Source organism: Schistocerca americana, chromosome X (genome assembly GCF_021461395.2).
Source record: "Schistocerca americana isolate TAMUIC-IGC-003095 chromosome X, iqSchAmer2.1, whole genome shotgun sequence".
NCBI classification, from domain to species: domain Eukaryota; kingdom Metazoa; phylum Arthropoda; class Insecta; order Orthoptera; family Acrididae; genus Schistocerca; species Schistocerca americana.
The window spans coordinates 892,574,598-892,601,060 of NC_060130.1; positions in this window are offsets into that span (position 1 = coordinate 892,574,598).

The following is a 26,463-nucleotide window of genomic DNA, read 5'->3' on the forward strand; positions in this document are numbered from 1 at the left end:
CGCCTATATCACATCCACCTCGCCAACTCACCCTTGTGTGCCACATGCCAAGTGATTGACACGGCTGAACATCGTTTCGAATGCTGGTCGGCAAAAGACGTTTGGTATTTGGTGCGTCAGATATTGGCTTTTCTCACACGCAAGACTCCCGACGGGATAACTACCCGAGCACTTCTTTTCCCCAATGAGATGTATTTCCCAAGAGCAAAAACGAACTCTGCGACGTGGATTAGCGGCCACGCTGCTAACTACCTATTCGCTAATGGCGAAAAGACAGTACCCGATTTTTGGTATTACCTCAACGAAAGACATTGTGCGATCGTCAAGCACCCTAAATGCAGGCAATATTTTTCTAATTTTCTTTGGAGCGCATTCCATAATCCGCCTCGCAGCTGGATTATCGATGACATGAAAAGATAACCATAGCACCTCTTTCCAGTTTCTTTTTTTATATGGAGCATCCTTATGTCGTAACGGACGACTTTCTATTATTCTGGTTATGTAGCCGAAGAGGAACGGCTTTCCTTTACCCATTTGTATAAAAAAAAAATAAATAAAAAAAAATAAAAAATCAACCCTTACAAAATCTTTTTTCCTTTTTTCATTTTTGTTTTCTCGAAGTTTCTGTGTCTTCCTTAAAACAAAAAAACAAAAAAATAGCTGAGTGGTCAGCGTGACTGATTGGCGTCCTACAGTCCCGGGTTCGATTCCCGGCTGGGTTGGGGAATTTTCTTCGCTGAGGGAGTGGGTGTTGTGTTGTCTTCATCATCATTTCATCCCCATCCGGCGCACAGGTCGCCCAGAGGGGCGTCGACTGTAATAAGACCTGCACCACGGCGGCCGGACCTGCCCCGCAAGGGGCCTCCCGGCCAATGACGCCAAACGCTCATTTCCATTTTTCCATGGGATGAAGCGGGAATATTCCAAAATGTCCCACAACAAATTCCGCATTTTTAACCGAAACTGGCTGAGAAAATAATGTTTTACATTACTCAGCGAACGCACCTCGTAGAAAACGTAGTGATCCACATTCAGCTCCAAGTATGACACAGCTTAGTACACCAGAAACGTCAGCCCCAGAACTATATTGGTAATAGAGCAGTTACAGAGTGGTGGATATTCTTTTTTATCGTTTGAGTTACCGATATTAGCAATTCACATTTTAATCCGCTATGATCACACCGCACGACCTATTTCTGAACTGCTTGGAAACCGACCGCGTAAAACCAGGTTATACTGCGCTATAACGTCTGCCGGTGCTTCTTTTGAAGGGTTGTGAATAGGGAAGGTTGTTGAGCACGATATTATCTGTGTCTCGTCCTCAATATCCTACCTCAGCATAAAATAGTGGTAGGCTGCAAGATACGTTTTTTGTGGAAGCTTATTTTTTTATGTAGCAAAAACTATCAAGCATCTCTCTGTAAATATGCATTCATGTAATTTACTTTCCTTCACTGTCAGAGCCACTCAGAACAAATCTATAAACTTGTCAGATCATATTTTGTGTGTGTTTGTTAAGGAGGGGAGGGATGTAAGGGAGGCAGAAGGGGGCTTACGTGTTATGTCAACCAGTCAACCACACAGGAACATCAGCAACACTTGTCACAATACGTTCTGGATTCGTTTCAGCCTTGAGCAACCACGACAGAAGCGATGCTGGCATTGAATGAAATCCATCCACACGGCAAACCAGCCTGCTCTACACATCTGCCGTGATCTCGTGACACAGTTTGTACTTCGTTTGAAAACTAGCCTATTATTTTTGTTCTTCATTTGAGAACTAGCCTATTGCCCAGTTTCAGGCGCCGCAAATGGTTAGGTTGACTGAATCATTGCTGTCAAAAATATTTCTGTTCTGCTCTCACATACTGAATTGCTTTCACCTCCTAAAGCACGGCACGAACACTCCATCACTTGAAACTCCTTACATTGTCGCACTTAAGTCTGGCAGCATCCCATTGTCCCACGATAATTCGATTCCAGCGCTGATTTCACTGATACAGCGTACCATTTAACTCTTGTTTCCCAAATGTATCAGTGCTGTGCCTTCATCTCTTCTTGCACGGAATCGAAGTGGTGAATATTTCAACTTCAGCTTATTCATTAATATCCCTCGTCGTTATCAGTTGTTCTCTTTTTCAAAAAATAGTGCTAATCATAAATATAAAAAGGGATCGTAGATAATGGAGGAAAGTTTAAGATTGAATCAAAGAACTTCCTGTTGGGTAGTTCCTGTTCCACCGAAGATCATCTTCATGGAAACAGTCGAAATTAATTTATTAGATTATAGAAGAATTAACAGTAGCATTATAAACTATAGTAGTTAATAAAGTAACGCAGTTTCATTGTAATAAACCCAAAGAAAATGCAGATACCAGAATTCCTTCCACAGCTCAGTGATACCTCTCCGTGAGAACTATAGAATGTGATTTGTGTGACGTAAATGAAAGTGAATACTTCGCAGAATCTCGTCATGCTGTACCTTACCTTGCCGACGTCTGTTGCACACTGGCTGATTCACAACTCGAATTCGAGAGGAAAGGGGTTCAGCTCACCTCACCCATACTAATTCTGTAGCCTGAAGCGAATGCCAGTGCTGTTTCTTCAACGAGTCCATTTCGTCAGCCATCATTGTCCAACTGACATACTGTTTTGGACTAATTTCTTAGATGCCGAGGAGATTGTTCCCTTTTTTTCGACTCTTACAATGTGGAGAATTTCGTTTGGACATAAAATCAAATCTGTAAATAAGGTCCAATTCTCGTCTCTGTTGATAACCGTAGACATGAACTGTGACGTGGAGGAATCGAGTGAGAATCCCTGAAAGATCTTTGTTGAAGAGGACGCCCATCATGCGTCTTATCAGTGATCTCCGTCTGCGGAGACCATGATAAGTGTGATGCTACTCAGAAGTAAAACATGTAAGCTCGTACTTCTCTACACGTCAGGAACTGAACAGTTTACCCCAGCGTACTGACCTCTCACTAGTGTTCTACTTCGCTCTGTGAGTGCGCAGCACCATTTAGCGCCAGTATATCAGTGTTCGTTACACCATTGTGATGGGTATATGTTTTGTGCCCACAGAGTAGTTAATTTACGGTATTTCATGCTGCTGTAACGCAGCCTTCTTTACTGCGGATGACAACATTAAGATAACGGACGGTTTGAATAACATGTTTATCAGCAGTGATGCAACTCTTTGATAACGCTATTAGAATAATCCAAGAACATGCGTTAAGAACAGAACCTGCAAAGGATATCTGATTTCCACAGTCTTACAGTTTCAAACGTACGAGGGGCGTTTGAAAAGTCCGAGCAAGAATAAAAACTACTTACGTGTTTGGGGTAAACCTTTTTTATTTTTCGACATAGTCTCCTTTTAGACTTACACAATTCGTCGAACGCTGTTCTAATTTGTTGATCCCCTCCGAATAATAGGAATTGTCCAAGTCTGCAAAATAGCTATTATTTGCTGCAATCACCTCCTCATTTGAATAAAATCTTTGTCCCGCCAGCCAGTTCTTCAAATTGGGGAACAAATAGTAGTCCGAGGGAGCCAAGTGTGGAGAATAGGGGGGATGTGAAACGAGCTGGAATCCTATTTCCATTACTTTTGCGACCACAAATGTTGAGGTGTGTGCTGGTGCATTGTTATGATGGAAAAGGACTTTTTTGCGGTCCAATCACCGGCGTTTTTCTTGTAGCTCGGTTTTCAAACGGTCTAATAACGATGAACAATATGCACCTGTAATAGTTTTACCCTTTTCCAGATAGTCGATGAGGATTATCCCTTGCGAATCCCGAAAGACAGTCGCTGTAACCTCTCTGGCCGAAGAAATGCTCTTCGCCTTTTTTGGTGCAGATTCTCCCTTGGTAACCCATTGTTTAGATAGTTCTTTGGTCTCAGGAGAATAGTAATGTATCCATGTTTCATCCACAGTGACGAAACGATGCTTAGAATTCTGTGGATTCTTCCTGGACAGCTGCAAACTATCCTTGCAACATTTCACACGATTCCGTTTTTGGTCAAGCGTGAGCAATCGCGGAACCCATCTTGCGGATAGCTTTCTCATGTCTAAATGTTTATGCAAAATATTATGTACCCGTTCATCCGAAATGCCCACAGCACTAGCAATCTCACGCACCTTAACACTTCTGTCATCCATCGCCATATCATGGATTTTATCAATGATTCCTGGAGTCGTAACCTCCACAGGGCGTCCAGAACGTTCAGCATCACTTGTGCCCATATGGCCACTCCGAAAATTTTGAAACCACTTACAAACTGTTCTAATCGAAGGTGCAGAGTCACCATAATGTTTATCGAGCTTTCTTTAGTCACTTGAGGCGTATTTCCTTTCATAAAGTAATGTTTAATCACTAGACGAAATTCTTTTTCGTCCATTTTTTGACAATCACTCGACTTCCTTGATTCACACAAATGCCAAACACAAAGAAATAGACCAATACGGCTGAAACTTGTTGTGCGTTCTTTCCAAAGATGCTACTAACTAAACATGACCTCGATACGCGCCTGTGGTGCCATCTCACTTTTCAAACGCCCCTCGTATGTGTATTACATAACCTCGTCCCACTTTCTCTCTTTTTCTCTAACTGTCTGCAAATATTTCACTTTACATCATATACACGGATGACTTGGGTCTTTAGGTATTACGCACTATACGAACAATGCTGCCGACGACAGTAGGCGTATGAAACTGAATAATACTGGTACAATAGCAATACCTTCAAATTCGCTTTTCCTAGCGAATGTAAAGTTTAGCTGCGGAAGTAAAACACACCACATCGTCGAACAAAATGTTTTAATGTTAGAAGCTACTAAGCAAGACGTAGGTTAAATACTGTTTAAATCAAATAATACGCGACTTTTAATTTTACGTTCTCAAAGACACGAAAATTTATTTTCTTTTCGAACTGGCTCTGACTATGAGGAATAATTTCAGTGATAAAGAGTTAACGAGTGTATGGTGTTTTGTAAGAAACCATTACACAGTATTTACGTAAGTCATACGTTCGAGCAAATCAGACAGTGCAACTCCTCTATAGAAGAGTAAATAAGTCAAACAAAAAGAGGAAATTTTGTCCTTTGTAGACGATTGCTGGTGCTGCAAACACTTTGAAACTATTTTAAAAATTCAGCACTTTTAACAGAACACTTCTAAAAACGCTTCCTTCAAATAACCATCTGGGTACAACTATTGGAATCCGTCATCATATAATCATCTCGAATTTTTGTAGGTGTTTGGAGTATGTTTTTTGTGCCCATACGTTTTTCTGTTAATTTCTGCAACCAACTGTAACACTGAATTAGATATAGCTGTCATGTTGAAGAGACATCATCTCTGTCGGCGCGCAGGCGGAACACGTTGCCGCGATGCTGTCATAACATACTGAGTGTTTGAAAGACATCTGCACAGCCAGAACACGAGATATGAGACCGTCTGATCGTTGCCACATTTCCTCCAAAAAGTAGTGGCGACATTGATAGAACGCAATATTTAATAGACTGACAAGTACAGTTACATTGCATTCCTTCAATGTAGTCACCCGCAAATGTCGGGGAAACCGTCGCGGGCCATTGGCAAGGACGTTCTGTGTTGACAGCGACGGAGCGCCCTATTCCACGGAATACACATGCCATGTCAGGAAATTGGGGATCTCGGAGGGGTCCCTTCACCTTCGGGAAAAGGTCGATGTCAAAAGGACTCACGTCCGGTGAGTACAGGGGGTGTTTCAAGATCTTCCAATGCCACCGTTGCAATAAGAGCTTCACATTGTTTGAGACATGAGTACGTGCATTGTCATGCAACACGATACGGCGGCCATCTCGCAATAGACGTGAACGTCGGTGCCGCTCCAGAAATCAGCAATAGTAGTCACTGTCAACGGGCTGTCCCTCGGACAGAGCATGAGTAAGGAGAACATCCTCGCAGTCATACGCCACAACCAGCATAAGCTTCACCCAAATGAGTTCCTGTCGAAATTGCTCTGGACGTGGCGAACCTTGGTTCGTTCTATTGATTCGATTGACGCTTTACTTCAGGCTCATAGGCTCGTGGCCACGTCTCATCAGTGACGACAACACGCTGCAGAAATGTGTCCCTTTCTTTGTGGTATCTATCAAGGTGGATTCCAGCCAGTTTATACCAGTGCCATTTCTGTACGTCGGTGAGTCGACGTGGAACCCAGCGGGACGCATTTTTTCTCATCTTAAGACATTTCGTCAGTATGTGTCACACTAGTTGATGACTGAGACCAACCTCTACAGATAAATCCTGGGCAGTATGTCGATGGTATATGGAAACGAGATCACTCACAATTTCAATGTGATCTTGAGGAATGGACGGCCGACCTGTACAGTGCAAATCCATAGTTTCATTCCACCCTGAATGAAATGCCTTGACCCATAGTGCAACGCCCTGTACGCTAATCCGTTCTCGCCACATGCTTCACGTAGTCCTCTATAACATTCTAATGCATTTGTGGCAGGGGAAAGCTCGATTTTAAACGACGAGCGTTGATCACCTGTTGAAAACATGTTTTAGTGCGGTGAAATCGACAACTCTTCACTTCAACGCCTTGCAGCAACGACCTTCCCAACCGGATGCCCCACAGATGCAAACTTCGCATCACTAACAGCTCCATCTGACCGCTCCGATATTCTATTTGTGCATGCCCGATCTCCTGCCACCACTTTATTTACAGCCCCCTTATGTCCCGTAGCCCTAGTCTCAACGACAGTGACAAACTTCTACGACGAGTATCTCAGTTTGGCCACAACCGCCACCACCAGCGCCAAGCACCACAGTCAGCAATCTAACCAGGGTCGTGTCGGATACTTGGGACTCCAAGTAGTGGGTGGCTGGTTCACAGCACAGCATTTCAGTCACTATTTCAATCGTAAAATGCGTTTTAGACAGGTACGTGCCGAGTAAAGCTGTGAGGGACGGGAAAAACCCACAGTGGTACAACAACAAAGTTAGGAAACTACTGCGAAAGCAAAGAGAGCTCCACTCCAAGTTTAAACGCAGCCAAAACCTCTCAGACAAACAGAAGCTAAACGATGTCAAAGTTAGCGTAAGGAGGGCTATGCGTGAAGCGTTCAGTGAATTCGAAAGTAAAATTCTATGTACCGACTTGACAGAAAATCCTAGGAAGTTCTGGTCTTACGTTAAATCAGTAAGTGGCTCGAAACAGCATATCCGGACACTACGGGATGATGATGGCATTGAAACAGAGGATGACACGCGTAAAGCTGAAATACTAAACACCTTTTTCCAAAGCTGTTTCACAGAGGAAGACCGCACTGCAGTTCCTTCTCTAAATCCTCGCACAAACGAAAAAATGGCTGACATCGAAATAAGTGTCCAAGGAATAGAAAAGCAACTGGAATCACTCAATAGAGGAAAGTCCACTGGACCTGACGGGATACCAGTTCGATTCTACACAGAGTACGCGAAAGCACTTGCCCCCCTTCTAACAGCCGTGTACCGCAAGTCTCTAGAGGAACGGAGGGTTCCAAATGATTGGAAAAGAGCACAGATAGTCCCAGTCTTCAAGAAGGGTCGTAGAGCAGATGCGCAAAACTATAGACCTATATCTCTGACGTCTATCTGTTGCAGAAATTTAGAACATGTTTTTTGCTCGAGTATCATGTCGTTTTTGGAAACCCAGAATCTATTATGTAGGAATCAACATGGATTCCGGAAACAGCGATCGTGTGAGACCCAACTCGCTTTATTTGTTCATGAGACCCAGAAAATATTAGATACAGGCTCCCAGGTAGATGCTATTTTCCTTGACTTCCGGAAGGCGTTCGATACAGTTTCGCACTGTCGCCTGATAAACAAAGTAAGAGCCTACGGAATATCAGACCAGCTGTGTGGCTGGATTGAAGAGTTTTTAGCAAACAGAACACAGCATGTTGTTATCAATGGGGAGACGTCTACAGACGTTAAAGTAACCTCTGGCGTGCCACAGGGGAGTGTTATGGGACCATTGCTTTTCACAATATATATAAATGACCTAGTAGATAGTGTCGGTAGTTCCATGCGGTTTTTCGCGGATGATGCTGTAGTATACAAAGAAGTTGCAGCATTAGAAAATTGTAGCGAAATGCAGGAAGATCTGCAGCGGATAGGCACTTGGTGCAGGGAGTGGCAACTGACCCTTAACATAGACAAATGTAATGTATTGCGAATACATAGAAAGAAGGATCCTTTATTGTATGATTATATGATAGCGGAACAAACACTGGTAGCAGTTACTTCTGTAAAATATCTGGGAGTATGCGTGTGGAACGATTTGAAGTGGAATGATCATATAAAATTAATTGTTGGTAAGGCGGGTACCAGGTTGAGATTCATTGGGAGAGTGCTTAGAAAATGTAGTCCATCAACAAAGGAGGTGGCTTACAAAACACTCGTTCGACCTATACTTGAGTATTGCTCATCAGTGTGGGATCCGTACCAGATCGGTCTGACGGAGGAGATAGAGAAGATCCAAAGAAGAGCGGCGCGTTTCGTCACAGGGTTATTTGGTAACCGTGATAGCGTTACGGAGATGTTTAGCAAACTCCAGTGGCAGACTCTGCAAGAGAGGCGCTCTGCACCGCGGTGTAGCTTGCTCGCCAGGTTTCGAGAGGGTGCGTTTCTGGATGAGGTATCGAATATATTGCTTCCCCCTACTTATACCTCCCGAGGAGATCACGAATGTAAAATTAGAGAGATTAGAGCGCGCACGGAGGCTTTCAGACAGTCGTTCTTCCCGCGAACCATACGCGACTGGAACAGGAAAGGGAGGTAATGACAGTGGCACGTAAAGTGCCCTCCGCCACACACCGTTGGGTGGCTTGCGGAGTATAAATGCAGATGTAGATGTAGAAAGATATGAGCACTGATACCATCTGTATCCACACCTCACTCTCTGAGCAGAAGTCGCGTGGCCACCTCCGTTCTCCACATGTTACAAGGAACAATGGTTAGTATGGTTGCGGGAACAATATCGCGGTGCGGGTGCGCCGGAAAGCAGATCTCTCTAGCAAAATGGGCACAGTCCCAGAGCAATAATGCTGTCCTCTAAATGATAATGTCTATGTATCATGAGAATAATGTCTATTTATCATGAGATGGGACCCTTGATGTTTCCTTCAGAAGTGAACATCGTACTGACACTGGAGGATCATGTGCTCCCTGCTATGGGAACATACGTCCAACTAGACAGTGGATCATCCCATAGTCTTAGAGAGGTTCAATGAAAACTAGATGATCGTGAACTTGAGAGTCCGCCATGTCCTTCGCCCTAGTCCTGCCTAGCACTTCTGGGTTGCAGCACTGAGGGATGTGCACACCATGGAAACTGTTCCGAATGATCTCAGTAGAGTTGCGAGCAACTGTTAAACATTGTTGAATTTTTGTCCTCATTGTCTTGTGGAATCTACGTTATGAGTTGCCTCAGTTATCAGCATGATACGTGTTACTGCAGAGCTGTCTCTATTTCAATTGCTCATTGAACGATAATTGTTTCCTGAAGCATTTAACTAGGAGAACATAATCTTTTTACCCCATAACTTTGATACCCCTTTGGTCTAGATGTCATGTATTGTGATGGGTGGTTTGTTGGATTTCGTTCTAATTCCTCAGTTTTTGTCCTAGAACTTATTGTCCACCACACAATAAAGGCCTGTAAACTACTGAGGAAGGTAACCTGAAAATGATCATAAACGAGTTACCTGTGGTCTGCAGTCCACCAGCCCACATTGCCAGCTCTCGATACCCGGAAAAAAAATTGTGCTTGATGCTGTGAGACCGTTAGGGTGTAGATACTGAAATCATTTAATCAATGTTTCAAGAAAAAAAACCATATTTTCAATTTTCCTTATTATCACACACACAAAATGCTAATATTTTGGCAATCTTTTTCCTTTTCTCAGCACCTAGTGCAGCTAAGAATTAAAATCCTACTTGCTGTTATACAAAGTTTGCATCCGTCAAACAAACTATTCCAAGATAGTTTAGCTCGCCAAATTGAGGAAATGTTAAAGATCTTGCAGTTTTAATACGCACTGAAAACGAAAATTCGGTAAATCGAACTGATTGAAGCATGTAATTATGTAATGATCACATGAAAGTTCATGCAAATCAAATAGGACGATGATCTGTCTCACGGTAACTTAAAGTTCCGTTGCATGTAGCAATTCGAGGTTCGCGCTGACAGTTGCAAATACCGTCTCAAATAAATACATCGCGGCGCTCCAACAGGCTGATACTCTCTCCCTGATCGACTGTCACACAGCATTTCCGAATGCTCACTCACTCACTTGTAACTTCCACGAGGCTTCCTGCCCCGTTTAGTCACAGGTTAAGCAGTTTCTACCATTCCAGCTTCTTCCTGAGGATCAACTGTGTGGCTTCTCGATGTGGTTTTCCCCTCTCGATGTCAATTGGTGATTTCTTCATCTCACGCTGCGTGGAATGCAGCGGCGACACGTAAATGGCCTCTGGCCGCTCAACTCACAAGGAATGCTGCGTTGCCAACTCGGCTGAAAGTGCATGGACTGCAATTACGTTACGTTCATGCACCTTGGCAACGTCGGAGACCAGCTCGCTTTAATCAGCCTCACGTTTGATGAACGAGTTCACTTTAACAGTGAGGTCCCTTGCCTGTGTTTGTCGTTTGTCAAGCACATGGGGCCTTCTAGGTGTTTCAGCCATTATTAGAAAACTCACAGAACACAAAGAATACCACAGAAATCAGTCAGTCATAGAACACAATAGAACGCTGAAATATGACAGAAATTTACACAGTATGGAATATAGATACAGACTGAGCGCTGATTAGTCATCTGCGCAGCTGTCTACTGCGCATCCTTGGCCCAAAGGCCATAAACACTTTTTTATAGGCACGCAGCAGATCCTGACTCACTAGACCACTGAAGAGTTAGTTGACTGTTTCCAGAGCCGCCGCGTAGAATCTTCTTGCAGACTGATGGTGAACAGGGTGTACAGGAGGAGACCGAGCGCAGACCCTATGGCACTCCTTTTCTCATGTGACCTGCTGTTGGTGTGCTGCCGTCGGCACACACATGGAACGTGCGTCCGCTCAAGCAAGATTGCAGCAGGCGGACGTCGACACAGGTACCCAACGCATAAACAGCTTGTTCAGGAGGCCGTCAACGTGCTGTGGAAGGCTTTGGAGACGTCGAGCAGCACTATTCCGAGGTATTCGTGATGCTCCAGCGCCGCTGCTCCCGAATGCACTGCTTCCTAAATGCTCTGCTGTAGCTACTTATATACGCACCCAGTGCGGACACCAGATGAAACACTCTGGTGTTGAAACATCTAAATGAAAACTTGTCGGCCGCGGTGGCCGAGCGGTTCTAGGCGTTTCAGTTTGGAACCACGCGACTGCTACGGTCGCAGGTTCGAATCCTACCTCGGGCATGGATGTGTGAGGTCCTTAAAGTTAGTTAGGTTTAAGTAGTTCTAAGTTCTAGGGGACTGATGACCTCAGATGTAAAGTCCCATAGTGCTCAGAGTCATTTGAACCATTTGAAAACTTAATTCTAAAGAGGAGATAATATCTTATACTTTACGACATTCTCATCCAAAATACACATTTTTTTGGAATAGCTTTGGAAATATTGGAAATAATGCTATAGAAGCATCCATACGATGCTTTTTTTACCAAGACATTTTACAATTACAATTTCATCTCTGTAGCCTTCAAATATCAGCGGATGCGAAATTTTGGTAAACTATCGATAACCTGAAAACATTTAACATAACTGTACAGAAACTTCTATTCAGTGATCTTATACTGAAATGGCAATGCTGTTACGTTTTCAACTCTGTATCTTCAGATTTCAAAGGACGTGAAATTTGTTGAAAACATTATTTTTTGTGTGGAAACTATTGAACTGAGGAGGCTCCAACTCAAGGTTAATTACGTTTACATGGCTCTGAGCACTATGGGACTTAACATCTATGGTCATCAGTCCCCTAGAACTTAGAACTAATTAAACCTAACTAACCTAAGGACAACACACAACACCCAGTCATCACGAGGCAGAGAAAATCCCTGACCCCGCCGGGAATCGAACCCGGGAACCTGGGTACGTTTACGTGTTTCTGAACCAGCTTACTAACAAAATTAAATGATTTTTGAATTATTCAAAATTTTAGTAGGCTGTTGTGTAAGAGTGTTGCGACATACCCATACAGTAGCTCCTACATTTCACTTAAGCAGCGAAGAATGAGGGAAGTGTCGGGATAGTACTGAGTTCTCCCTGTGTTAACGCCCACCTGCCAGTAGCTATCTAACGTAATTGTTTCCCTACAATATCATCTCCAGCTAATTAAGTATTACCGTCAAGATGAAATGAAGTCCCAGCCACAGTGGCAGCACTGTCGTTTTTACGGAAGATTGCAAGCAATACCGTACGCTTCGAATTTCGTAACAGTCCCCCTTTAATAAGTTGTTGGCAGATATTCTCTCGAGGTATGTTGATGTCGAACAGAGAGATTGGACACAGTACAGACCATTGTGACATTTGCATACAACAAAGCGAAGCATAGTTTTTTCTACTCCACAATCACGAGACCGAAACGACGATGGATACACTGGTTCGGTTCAATCGGATAATACTCACGATGACTACGTGAAACATCTCATCACCAGGGCCGAAGGAGCAAGGCAGCTCGCTCGCATACAGACCCCAAGCACTGGTCAGTGAGATACAGACAGGGAGACATAGTATGGATTTTCATGCCTGTGCGGAAAGTAGCACTATAAGAAAAGTTACCGAAAACTAAACGTTGATCCGACGCACAGGATCACGAATCAGTTAATCAAGGCGTCTTTTCGTCGGACATACAGAGGAACCTGCGCAACACAGAATCCCTATCACCTCGACTGTATGAATTACCAAAGATCCATAAGAATAATGTTCAACTAAGACTGGTTGTTAGCGCTCCTAGCTCATCGACTAATAAACTGGAGAAACACTTAGCCTCTCTGCTCCAGGAGAAAGACTGACATATATATGAAGTATTAGGACATTTCATTGAGAACCTGACGAAACTAAAACTTGGACCAAATTATTTACTGGTCAGCTCTGATGTTGGTTCTTTGTTTACCAAAGTGCCACTCGGCGATTCGCTGGTGTATTGTGGTTCCATTTTCCTGGATGATATCACGAAGCTCTTTCATGTATGTCTGGTTCAAATGGCTCTGAGCTCTATGGGACTTAACATCTGAGGTCATCAGTCCCTTAGAACTTAGAACTACTTAAACCTAACTAACCTAAGGACATCACACACACCTATGCCCGAGGCAAGATTCGAACCTGCGACCGTAGCGGTCGCGCGGTTCCGGACTGAAGCGCCTAGAACCGCATGGCCACACCGGCCGGCTTTAATGTATGTCTCACCGCGAGCTATTTCATGTGGAATGGCAACTTCTACGAATGGTTGGAAGTCGTCACCATGGGTAGTCCACTTAATCCAGTCGTGGACACTCTCTTCATGGAACATTTCGAAGTGCAGGCGCTGGACTTGGCACCTTGTAAACCTAAGGTGTGGTACAGATACGTCGACGATACCTTCGTTGTGTGGGGCCATGGTGAAGAACATCTCGGTGACTTCCTAACACACTTCAGCAGTCTCCATGCCAACATGGAGGTAATAAAGGATCAACAGCTACCCTTCCTAGATGTGCTGGTCACGAGGGACGGCGAAAACCTGGGACACAGCATGTACCGTAAACCAACACATAGGCATGGATATATGCACAAATTCTCAAATCACCACCCGAGCCAGAAAAGAGGCATGAACCGAACATAAACGGCATTGCAGTTTGGGGCAGGTGGAGAAATCGGCGGACCAAGCGCTGTGTGAGAGCGACCACATAGTGAAATTCGGCGAGACAGAAGTTCTTGCTGTAGAGAAGAGCTATTACAACCGCATATTCAGGGAAACTATAGAAATACACAAACATGACACGAGCTTCAACAAGATAGAAGAATGCTTCAAGGTGAACGGACCCTGGATTCCCTTGCTGCAGCGAACGACCGTTGTAGGTAACAAGGGAAGAACGACAGCGGTAATGACACGGAAAAGCTTGGACGTTGGCACGCCAGGTACATGTAATCTGCGGCTACGAGCCCGACTCCAGTCAACCACCATCAATGAAGGGTGAAGTTTTGACAATGCCAGCCACTTTTGCTGGCGAGACGTTAGAAAAATCATCAAACAAACATCGGCCGAAGAACCCGAGACAGAAGCCAACAGGTAATTTGTCATTAAAGGCATTAATTACTAAACTTGGAATTCCCCCTATTACCTTCACGAATACTACAGGTTCCTGCCTTACTTTGGAGGTTGTCGGTCAAGAGAAGAGTAACTGAGCTGATCCATAAAATTTCGGGCGTGCAGCCGCATAAATTTGACTTCTTCTTCTAATATTTCGCCGGCCGAAGTGGCCGCGCGGTTAAAGGCGCTGCAGTCTGGAACCGCAAGACCGCTACGGTCGCAGGTTCGAATTCTGCCTCGGGCATGGATGTTTGTGATGTCCTTAGGTTAGTTAGGTTTAACTAGTTCTAAGTTCTAGGGGACTAATGACCTCAGCAGTTGAGTCCCATAGTGCTCAGAGCAATTGGAACCACTTTTTCTAATATTTCGGCTGAGTACTGTCCAGCCATCTTCAGAGTGAGCCCAGATGACTGACGCTCCAGCACTTGCTCCGTCCTTTTAAAGCTGTGGACCTCACCACTGCGCATGGGGCCACAGATATAAAAGGCGCCAAAGACGTTAATCGGCGGCAAAGACTTATGACATACGCATGGAAAACGATCTATGGATGCGCAGTCGATCCACACGGTGATATCGATGTATCACTGGGAGCTGCGACGTCTTTGTGAGTTTATTATAGAAATTGCCGAATTCCAAGATTTGTCCAAGCTGAAGTCGTTATCTCTATTAATTAAATACGTCGCTAAGCGAATTTCAGTTGCTTCCTTCACTACTGAGTCCCAGAAGGATGAAGTCGAGGCTAAAATTTCGACGTTATCGTACACCATAGAGTGCCCAGTGTCAATACAGTGCTCGGCCACCGCAGATTTATTCGGTTGCAAGAGCCGGGTATCTGTGGTGCTCTGTGCATCTCTCCTGGATAATACGTGTCGTCCGTCCGATGTATGAACGGCCGTACTCACAGGGGATCCTGTAAACCCCAGGCTTCCGAAGCACCAAATCATCTTTAACGGAACCCAGGAGTGCTGCTGTCTTTGGTGGAGAGCGAAAAATCACTTTCACTTCATGCTTACTGAGGATGCGTCCTATTTTTGACGATAGACTTCCCACGTATGGCAGAAAAGCCATCGATTTAAAACTTTCCTTGTCTTCTTCTGATTTTCTTATACCCACAGTTGGTTTCATTTGTAGCGACTTATGTATCTGCTGTTGTGAGTACTCGTTGGCTTCAAAAACTCTTCTCAGGTGTAAAAGCTCGTCCTCCAGACTGCTCTCGTCAGTAATGACATGTGCTCTGTGTATTAAGAGTTCTGAGTATACTCATCGTCTGTGAAGGATGGGTGGCAGCTATTTGCTCGTAAACATAAATCCGTATGGGCCGGATGGCTGTACGGTATTCAGCCGAAATATTAGAAAAAGAAGTCAAAATTATGCGGCTGCACGCTCGAAATTTTATGGATCAGTATTTGCGCCGTGAAAATATGAAGATGCACAGTAACTGAGCTGTTTGCCGGCCGAAGTGGCCGCGCGGTTCTGGCGCTGCAGTCTGGAACCGCGAGACCGCTACGGTCGCAGGTTCGAATCCTGCCTCGGGCATGGATGTGTGTGATGTCCTTAGGTTAGTTAGGTTTAACTAGTTCTAAGTTCTAGGGGACTAATGACCTCAGCAGTTGAGTCCCATAGTGCTCAGAGCCATTTTTTGAACTGAGCTGTTTACTGCCAAGCCTCCTGCAGCCGGCACAGCATCTGGGGGCGCAAGCCGCGCCGGTATGTGGAATGCAGATCGTGGTAAACAGCGCTGCAGTCACAGGCACTGACGCAAAAAAATCGCAACAGAAAATAATGTTGAGTTATGAAATTTCGGGGATACATTAGACTAGGTAACACATTTAAGTGATTAACATTGCAAGATCACAGGTTAATGTAAGCGCCAGATAAGCCATTGCAAATGTAAAATGGTGGTCCATTAAAAACCGGTGTAACCACCAGAATGTTGAGTACAAACATGTAAACGTGTATGCATTGTGTTGTACAGTTCCTGGGTGTCAGTTTGTAAGATGTAGTTCCAAGCCTGTTGCACTTGGTCGGTCAATACACAGATGGTTAATGCCGTTTGTGGATGATGCTGGAGCTGAGGTCCGATGATGTCCCATATGTGCTTGATTGGAGACAGATCTGTTGTTCGATCAGGCCAACGCAACATATTGATACTGTGTATAGCATGTTGGTTTACAACAGCGGAATATGGTCGAGCGTTATCCTGTTGGAAAACACCCCCTGAAATACTGATCATAAATGGCAGCACAATCGGTCGCATCACCAGGTTGGCGTACAGATTTGCAATCAGGATGCATGGGACATCCACGACAGTGCTCCTGCAGTCATACAAAATCGCACCCCAGACCATTACTCCAGATGTAGGTCCGGTGTGTCTAGCACGCAGACAGTTTGCATGCAGGCCCTCAACTAGTCCCATTCTATCCAGCACACCGTCATTACTGATACCGAGGCAGAACCAGCTTTCATCAGAAAACACAACAGATCTCCACCCTGGTCTCCAATGAGCTCTTGCTTCACACCTCTGAAGTCGCAAATGGTGGTGGTTTGGGATCTGTGGAATCCACGCTACAGGGAGTCTGCCCTTGAAGTATCCGTTATGTAACAGTTTATTGTGTCACTGTGGTGCCAACTGCTGTTCGAATTGCTGCTCCAGAAGCAGTATGACGCGCCAGACCAATACGCTGAACTCAATTTTTCTTACCTCTCGGTAGTGCCACATGGCCGTCCGGAGCCCGGTCTTGTTGCGACCCCACATTCCCGTGACCACTGCTCCCAGTGTGGTAGCATTCCTCCTAAGTCTTTCTGCAATATCGCGACTAGCGTGAAATTTGAGTAGACATATGCTTTCAGATGTAGAAACACGCCTACCAACTTTCGTTTATGTCGCACAGCTCCTTCCTGATGCTGCGATTTTTTTTCCCTCATTGTTTTTGCGTCCGCACGGTCACGTGTCCACGTGACACCGCGCGTTTAGTCTTCCGCGGACAGTACTTTGGTGTCCCCCCCCCCCCCCCCCCCCGCCGCCCCACACCCTTCACACCACGGGCTCAAGACCGACCATCAGCCGCCCTCGAATCCACGTTATAGACTCAACGCCTGCCTCAGTTGCTGTCCCACAGACGGTCTTGTCTAGCTCTCGCTATGAGGTGCTTCTGTAGGCCAGCTTGCTGGACCTACATCTGAATCGCACTCGAGCTACCGCCTCGTAGGACCGTGTCGCTACAGCACCTGGCTGCTCGTCGATCGACTGTCAATGAGCTCATAGCCTCATAGGACCAGATCGCTACTCTATCACGGCACGTCCCTGCTCGTCGCCATACTGACATTCTTGGACTTTGCCATAGCGAGCACCTGTTAGGCATCTTCAAAGATCTACATTTCAGTTGTAATATAGCAGTATGGATATTCGTCCTCAGAAGCTGTGCTGAGTTTAGTTCATGGTACCTACATCTACATACATGCTCCGCAATCCACAATACGGTGCGTGGCGGAGGGTACCTCGTACCACAACTAGCATCTTCTCTCCCTGTTTCATTCCCAAACAGAACGAGTGAAAAATGACTGCCTATATGCCTCTGTACGAGCCCTAATCTCTCTTATCTTTGTCGTCTTTCCGCGAAATGTAAGTTGGCGGCAGTAAAATTGTACTGCAGTCAGCCTCAAATGCTGGTTCTCTAAATTTCCTCAGTAGCGATTCACGAAAAGAACGCCTCCTTTCCTCTAGAGACTCCCACCCGAGTTCCTGAAGCATTTCCGTAACACTCGCGTGATGATCAAACCTACTAGTAACAAATCTAGCAGCCCACCTCTGAATTGCTTCTATGTCTTCCCTCAATCCGACCTGATAGGGATCCCAAACGCTCGAGCAGTACTGAAGAATAGATCGTATTAGTGTTTTATAAGCGGTCTCCTTTACAGATGAACCACACCTTCCCAACATTCTACCAATGAACCGAAGACGACTATCGGCCTTCCCCACAACTGCCATTACATGCTTGTCCCACCTTATATCTCTCTGCAATGTTACGCCCAAATATTTAATCGACGTGACTGTGTCAAGCGTTACACTACTAATGGAGTATTCAAACATTACAGGATTCATTTTCCTATTCATCTACATTAATTTACATTTATCTATATTTAGAGTCAGCTGCCATTCTTTACACCAATCACAAATCCTGTCCGGGTCATCTTGTATCCTCCCACAGTCACTCAACGACGACTGTGTCGGATATGAATATTCTGTCTATTTAAAATCACCGGCAAAGGCGCACGGCGCCGTCTGGTTTCTGAATCACCGTCACTGACTCAGTGAAATAGAGGAGAAAAGACGCCAAGGTCCTGCCAACGCTGCAGCTCGGCATTGACCTTGTCGAACATGTACGACGTCTGTTCAAAAAATTCTGGAACATTGTCCACAAAATTTTTCTGCGCTTACATTTTACTTATTGTGCATAGTCTGTTTCGAAATACTGTCCTCCACAATTGGTTCACCGCTCCCTACGCCGTTTCTACTTCCGGAAGCAGTCTCGGTACACCTTTTGCTAGATCGCGCGAAGCGCCGTCAGCGAATTTCCTTTTACCCCGTGTATCGTTGCAAATCTTCGTCCTTTTAATGTCTCAATGTCATAAGTGTAGATATACGTCTCATCACCAGTTATGACTCTCTTAAGGAAAATCTCGTTCTCACTTGCGCAATCCAAAAGTTTCAGAGATTGTGAGGTGAAGGTCTTTCTGGTCTTGACTCATTAACCGTGGGACGAACCTGGCGGCAACACGATGCGTGCCAAGATGCTGTCTCAGGATTTCGTGATATGATCAAGCTGAAATGTTACATTCTCCTGCAATCTCCGGGACAGTCAGGTTTCGACTGGCATGCACAGTTTCGTTGACGTTCCTGACATGAGCGTCGTCGGTAGACGTCCTAAACGGGGGTTATCTTTAACTTCCGCCCATTTTTAAACTTTGTGAACCACTCGTAATACCGAGAACGGCTTAAGCATCATTTGGTATGTCTCTTTAGAGGTTTTCTTGAGTTTCACGCAAAATTTAACGCAGACAAGCTTGTCCTCTAACTCTGCCATCTGGAAATTTGCAAACTGTGAGACACAACACTCTACTCAGCAATGCACAGAACAATAGCTAATAGACGTACATCAATGAAACTTTCAACAGTCACACATCAAACACAGGTGTGTGCAGGGATGGTCACCGCATTTCGCTCCAACACAACACTGGCGCGAAACTACGAATGTTCCGGAATTTTTTGAACAGACCTCGTAGCGCCACTCAGCTGAGGTATGGCGAAATACACTACCAGCCATTAAAATTGCTACACCACGAAGATGACGTGCTACAGACGCGAAAGTTAACCGACAGGAACAAGATGCTGTGATATGCAAATGATTAGCTTTTCAAAGCATTCACACAAGGTTGGCGCCGGTGGCGACACCTACAACGTGCTGACATGAGGAAAGTTTTCAACCGATTTCTCATACACAAACAGCAGTTGACCGGTGTTGCCTGGTGAAACGTTGTTGTGATGCCTCGTGTAAGGAGGAGTCCGCAGCTCGTGGTCGTGCGGTAGCGTTCTCGCTTCCCACGCCCGGGTTCGATTCCCGGCGGGGTCAGGGAGTTTCTCTGCCTCCTGATGACTGGGTGTTGTGTGATGTCCGTAGGTTAGTTAGGTTTAAGTAGTTCTAAGTTCTAGGGGACTGATGACCATAGATGTTAAGTCCTATAGTGCTCAGAGCCATTTGAACCATTTTTGTAAGGAGGAGAAATGCGTATCATCACATTTCCGACTTTGATAAAGGCCGGATTGTAGCCTATCGCGATTGCGGTTTATCGTATCGCGACATTGCTGCTCGCGTTGGCCGAGATCCAATGATTGTTAGCAGAATATGGAATCGGTGGGTTCAGGAGGGTAATACGGAACGCCGTTCTGGATCCCAACGGCCTCGTATCACTAGCAGTCGAGATGACAGGCATCTTATCCGCATGGCTGTAACGGATCGTGCAGCCACGTCTCGATCCCTGAGTCAATAGATGGGGACGTTTGCAAGACAACAACCATCTGCACGAACAATTCGACGACGTTTGCAGCAGCATGGACTATCAGCTCGGAGACCATGGCTGCGGTTACCCTTGACGCTGCATCACAGACAGGAGCGCCTGCGATGGTGTACTCAACGACGAACCTGGGTGCACGAATGGCAAAACGTCATTTTTTCGGATGAGTCCAGGTTCTGTTTACAGCATCATGATGGTCGCATCCGTAGTTGGCGACATCACGATGAACGCACATTGGAAGCATGTGATGGAATGGGGTGCCATTGGTTACATGTCTCGGTCACCTCTTGTTCGCATTGACAGCACTTTGAACGGTGGATGTTACATTTCAGATGTGTTACGACCCATGGCTCTACCCTTCATTCGATCCCTGCGAAACCCTACAATGCAGGATAATGCACGACCGCATGTTGCAGGTCCTGTACGGGCCTTTCTGGATACAGAAAATGTTCGACTGCTGCCCTGCCCAGCACAATCTCAAGATCTCTCACGAATTGAAAACGTCTGGTCAATGGTGGCCGAGCAACTGGCTCGTCACAATATGCCAGTTACTACTCTTGATGAACTGTGGTATTGTGTTGAAGCTGCATGGGCAACTGTGCCTGTACACGCCATTCAAGCTCTGTTTGACTCAATGCCCAGGCGTATCAAGGCCGTTATTACGGCCAGAGGTGGTTGTTCTGGGTACTGATTTCTCAGGATCTATGCACCCAAATTGTGTGAAAATGTAATCACATGTCAGTTCTAGTATAATACATTTGTCCAATGAATATCCGTTTATCATCTGCAATTCTTCTTGGTGTAGCAATTTTAATGGCCAGTAGTGTAGTTGCCGTTCACGCTGGCATCTAGGAATCAATGAATGTCTGTCTCTATACAGGGACATTTTTAAAGTGTGCGGGTGGCACTGAGAATGCTGCAGAAGTGGAGGGTCTTAGACTGATCCTTTGTCATTTTATTCGTGCATGTTTCAGTGCCCGCCCGCCGTGATCATGCCACAGGAGGGCAAGTAACAGGAGCACTGAAAAAGCATTAACGTCCTTTGCTGCTTTGGGTCACCTTCAGATTTCTTCGAATGGTTTTCACTGGCCTGTAGTGATACCGTCCTTTACACCAGAGCAAAAATTTTTGCCGCGCTACTCTCAAAAGTACTGCGATCACATTCAGTGGGGTTTGAGGCCCACGATGTTCTTAGAGAATGGTGGAATATTCCGCGGGGTATAAGCAGTATCAAAGTTCGTTAAGACCGTCGTAATGTTGCTCAGCGCACTGCGGTCTGTCGTTTCCGACCGCGAAATGTGTGGGAATCAACGGTCCAAGGGAAGGATTGGTTTCATTGAAGTCCTTCATGTCACCCCCTGAGGCCCTTTTCGTGGCGATTGTGCGAGGCAGTATGTCTGAACTGTTTTCCTCGGACACCCATAAGAAAACCGCATGATTTGAACGCTACGGGTCACGGTTCTGACCTCCATTGCCGAGGCGTTAAGACAAGGGTAGAAATGTGGATAAAAGGGTGTGGATGGCCTTCCTGTCGTGATACACGTCCACGGTGGCCTCGGGCAGAACTGCGGTGAAATTTGGTACCAGTGTGGCATCACTAACCCATCTTACATGAACTTCTGAGCTCTGGCCTTTTCTTCGCATGTGTCGACGCCTAAGCGTGGTCAAACTAGAGAGTGACGTCACAGGGCGCAACGCTTTTGCACCATTACAGAGTAACGTTGTAAGCACCTTTGAGTCAAATTTCAAACTTCTGCGTTGCAATGGAAGATAAGTGCGCGGTATCGCAAAAGTGGCTCTTTGATGCGTTTTGTAGTGTATTTGCCTTTCCTACAACTGATTTGACGTGTTAGTCTCATTTCATATCGCAGCTTATTTATACCGCTAAATATTTAAACTATGTGACGGACTATGTAAGTTTAATATTGTAATCGGAAATTATAAAGCTATTTTTCTTTATTGTCTGCATGCTCTTGCATTTATCCACATTTAATGAGAAGTTACATTCATTAAACAAAGAGGAAATTTTGTCCAACTCGTTTTTGCATTTCCTTACAGTCGTTCAATGATGATCTTCGTTACAGGATCATTTAGTAATCGCGAAAGCGTTACGGAGATGATAGATAAACTCCAGTGGAAGACTCTGCAGGGGAGCCGCTCAGTAGCTCGGTACGGGCTTATGTTGAAGTTTCGGGAACATACCTTCACCGAAGAGTCAAGCAGTATATTGCTCCCTCGTACGTATATCTCGCGAAGAGACCATGAGGATAAAATCAGAGAGATTACAGCCCACACAGAGGCATACCGACAATCCTTCTCTCCACGAACAATACGAGACTGAAATAGAAGGGGGAACCGATAGAGGTACTCAAGGTACCCTCCGCCACACACCGTCAGGTGGCTTGCGGAGTATAGACAACAGAATCGCCAGCGATAATGTTATAGTGCTGTGAATACTATCTGATAAATCGTTTATGTGCAAAGAGAACTTTAGTCCTATATACTTTCTTGGGACACATTCGCTGATAATTTCACTTTTGTTGCACATTAATTCATTCATCCAATACAGCGAATTGGTTCCTATTAGTCAAATATACTTCTAACCAGTTGCATATTCATAAAGATATCTCAGTTTCTTGGCTATCAGTCGACAATATGGAACACTGTCGAACGACTTTCACAGCTCATCTTCCAAGATTACCATCAGTGTCTATAATCTAATCTTTATTGAACTTCCACTGTAACTCTTGCTTCACCTCTTGCTTCTTTGCTTTGTCTTCCGCAATCATTCGCTGAGAGAATGCCATTGCTGTTACAGCTGCATATCACTTTTGATTACCGTATACTCTGGCTTCCCTGTCAGCTTCGGCTATGCCGTGATCTATACGTTCGGTACAGGTAACTTACGACTGAAACTGTTATTTCCATCTATCCCACATATTAGAACCTAGGGCGAGCTTACAAATACCGTAATACCTTAGTACTGTCCTCAAAGTCTCACTCTACTTCTCGTGGTCTGCTTTCGGACGCATAACCTGTATTTCAGTCTTGTGTTTCAAGGTTTCTACCCAACCGATGTGTATGTTCGTTTCTCGTCCTCTCTGCCTTTCCATGAACTGAACTTTTTACATACAGTCGCACCTACACTGATGGAAATGGGAAGTGATACACCATTTACTATTAGAAGCAAAAAGAGAATGTTTATTAGAGACAAAAATCATTAAAGAAAGTAAGAATTGAGATGTGGTGGTTAATACACTCCTGGAAATTGAAATACGAACACCGTGAATTCATTGTCCCAGGAAGGGGAAACTTTATTGACACATTCCTGGGGTCAGATACATCACATGATCACACTGACAGAACCACAGGCACATAGACACAGGCAACAGAGCATGCACAATGTCGGCACTAGTACAGTGTATATCCACCTTTCGCAGCAATGCAGGCTGCTATTCTCCCATGGAGACGATCGTAGAGATGCTGGATGTAGTCCTGTGGAACGGCTTGCCATGCCATTTCCACCTGGCGCCTCAGTTGGACCAGCGTTCGTGCTGGACGTGCAGACCGCGTGAGACGACGCTTCATCCAGTCCCAAACATGCTCAATGGGGGACAGATCCGGAGATCTTGCTGGCCAGGGTAGTTGACTTACACCTTCTAGAGCACGTTGGGTGGCACGGGATACATGCGGACGTGCATTGTCCTGTTGGAACAGCAAGTTCCCTTGCCGGTCTAGGAATGGTAGAACGATGGGTTCGATGACGGTTTGGATGTACCGTGCACTATTCAGTGTCCCCTCGACGATCACCAGTGGTGTACGGCCAGTGTAGGAGATCGCTCCCCACACCATGATGCCGGGTGTTGGCCCTGTGTGCCTCGGTCGTATGCAGTCCTGATTGTGGCGCTCACCTGCACGGCGCCAAACACGCATACGACCATCATTGGCACCAAGGCAGAAGCGACTCTCATCGCTGAAGACGACACGTCTCCATTCGTCCCTCCATTCACGCCTGTCGCGACACCACTGGAGGCGGGCTGCACGATGTTGGGGCGTGAGCGGAAGACGGCCTAACGGTGTGCGGGACCGTAGCCCAGCTTCATGGAGACGGTTGCGAATGGTCCTCGCCGATACCCCAGGAGCAACAGTGTCCCTAATTTGCTGGGAAGTGGCGGTGCGGTCCCCTACGGCACTGCGTAGGATCCTACGGTCTTGGCGTGCATCCGTGCGTCGCTGCGGTCCGGTCCCAGGTCGACGGGCACGTGCACCTTCCGCCGACCACTGGCGACAACATCGATGTACTGTGGAGACCTCACGCCCCACGTGTTGAGCAATTCGGCGGTACGTCCACCCGGCCTCCCGCATGCCCACTATACGCCCTCGCTCAAAGTCCGTCAACTGCACATACGGTTCACGTCCACGCTGTCGCGGCATGCTACCAGTGTTAAAGACTGCGATGGAGCTCCGTATGCCACGGCAAACTGGCTGACACTGACGGCGGCGGTGCACAAATGCTGCGCAGCTAGCGCCATTCGACGGCCAACAGCGCGGTTCCTGGTGTGTCCGCTGTGCCGTGCGTGTGATCATTGCTTGTACAGCCCTCTCGCAGTGTCCGGAGCAAGTATGGTGGGTCTGACACACCGGTGTCAATGTGTTCTTTTTTCCATTTCCAGGAGTGTATTTGGAACTTACAGAACAGGTTCCTGCAAGAACGTCTTGGAATAACGCAACTCGTGATTCTAACTCCTCTGTTTTATCCAATAAAGATTTTTTGGCTAAATATTAATTACCCCCAACGAAGTATATCATATGACGTGATAGGCAGAAAATAGCAAAAATAAGCGGCTTTCACAGTATCCATAACACCCACAGGAGGAACTACACACAGAACATTTGTTTCCAAGTCTTTTATAAAAGGCTAGAATACGGCCAGATCGTGATCAGTTAGAATGCCCAGGAACTTAGAAAATTCACGATGTAATATAGTTGGTTTATCACAGTTTAGCCGGCCGAAGTGGCCGTGCGGTTCTAGGCGCTGCAGTCTGGAACCGAGCTACCGCTACGCTCGCAGGTTCGAATCCTGCCTCGGGAATGGATGTGTGTGATGTCCTTAGGTTAGTTAGGTTTAATTAGTTCTAAGTTCTAGGCAACTGATGACCTCAGAAGTTAAGTCGCATAGTGCTCAGAGCCATTTGAACCATTTGTCACAGTTTAAGTGGTTTTCTTGCTCAGACACTCAAGATTGCATGTTTTGAGTTTCTTCAATATTCAGAGTTAATCGTTAGACTTAGAGTAAGATGTCTAAAAGTACAGTAATGGTTCAAAAATGGTTCAGACGGCTCTGAGCACTATGGGACTTAACATCTGAGGTCATCAGTCCCCTAGAACTTAGAACTACTTAAACCTAACTAACCTAAGGACATCACACACATTCATGCCCAAGGCAGGATTCTAACCTGCGACCGTAGCGGTCGCTCGGTTCCAGACTGAAGCGCCTAGAACTGCTCGGCCACTCCGGCCGGCGTACAGTAATGCATTTATTTTCTAGTTCACTGATAGTTCGAATCTCAAGTAGAATATTAGTGTCATCAGCAAAAACGGTAAATCTGCTCTCAGTTTTTGTGAAAAATGGGAGATCACTGATGACAATAAGAAACAGTAAAGACCCTGAAATGGATCAATGGATCCATGTGGCGCTTCACACTATAATGTGCCCCAGCCAGATGAACCAGGAGTGCCCTGGATACCATTGAACATTACCTTGCGCTTTCTCTTGTGCAGGTACACCGATGAATCAAAACATTACGACCACTGCCCACCGCGAAATTGGATGCCGCCTGGTTGCTTTGCGGGCACGTGACGCGTACCAAAAGTATGTAAGCGGAGCAGACACGGAGGTGGGATCACCCTATCGAAGATATGGGCTGTAAATGAGGAAATTCATTGAGATAAGCGACTGCGACAAAGAGCAGAGTGTTATTACGCTGAGCCTGTGAACCAGTATCTCGAAAATGGCGAAGCTGTTCCAATGTTCACGTGCTCCTGTCGTGAGCATCTACGG